Source organism: Mizuhopecten yessoensis, unplaced genomic scaffold (assembly GCF_002113885.1).
Source record: "Mizuhopecten yessoensis strain PY_sf001 unplaced genomic scaffold, ASM211388v2 scaffold11011, whole genome shotgun sequence".
NCBI lineage: Eukaryota > Metazoa > Mollusca > Bivalvia > Pectinida > Pectinidae > Mizuhopecten > Mizuhopecten yessoensis.
The window spans coordinates 159,659-159,872 of NW_018408834.1; positions in this window are offsets into that span (position 1 = coordinate 159,659).

A 214-nucleotide genomic window follows, 5' to 3' on the forward strand; every position below is an offset into this window, starting at 1 on the left:
AAGAAATATCTGCGACTGATGACGTCACAATGCAACTTTATTGTGTAAAGTCTGTGTTTTGTCCGTCACCATTTAACATCTATCATAGAAATCATGATAGTCTTGTGAACACTGTCAGTTGGAGAAACAGGAATGATATTTGAAGAGAGTGAAAATTTAGGATAGGAAAATCGAAATCGCCCTTCAGACAAAAAAACAGACAATTAACAGCAGT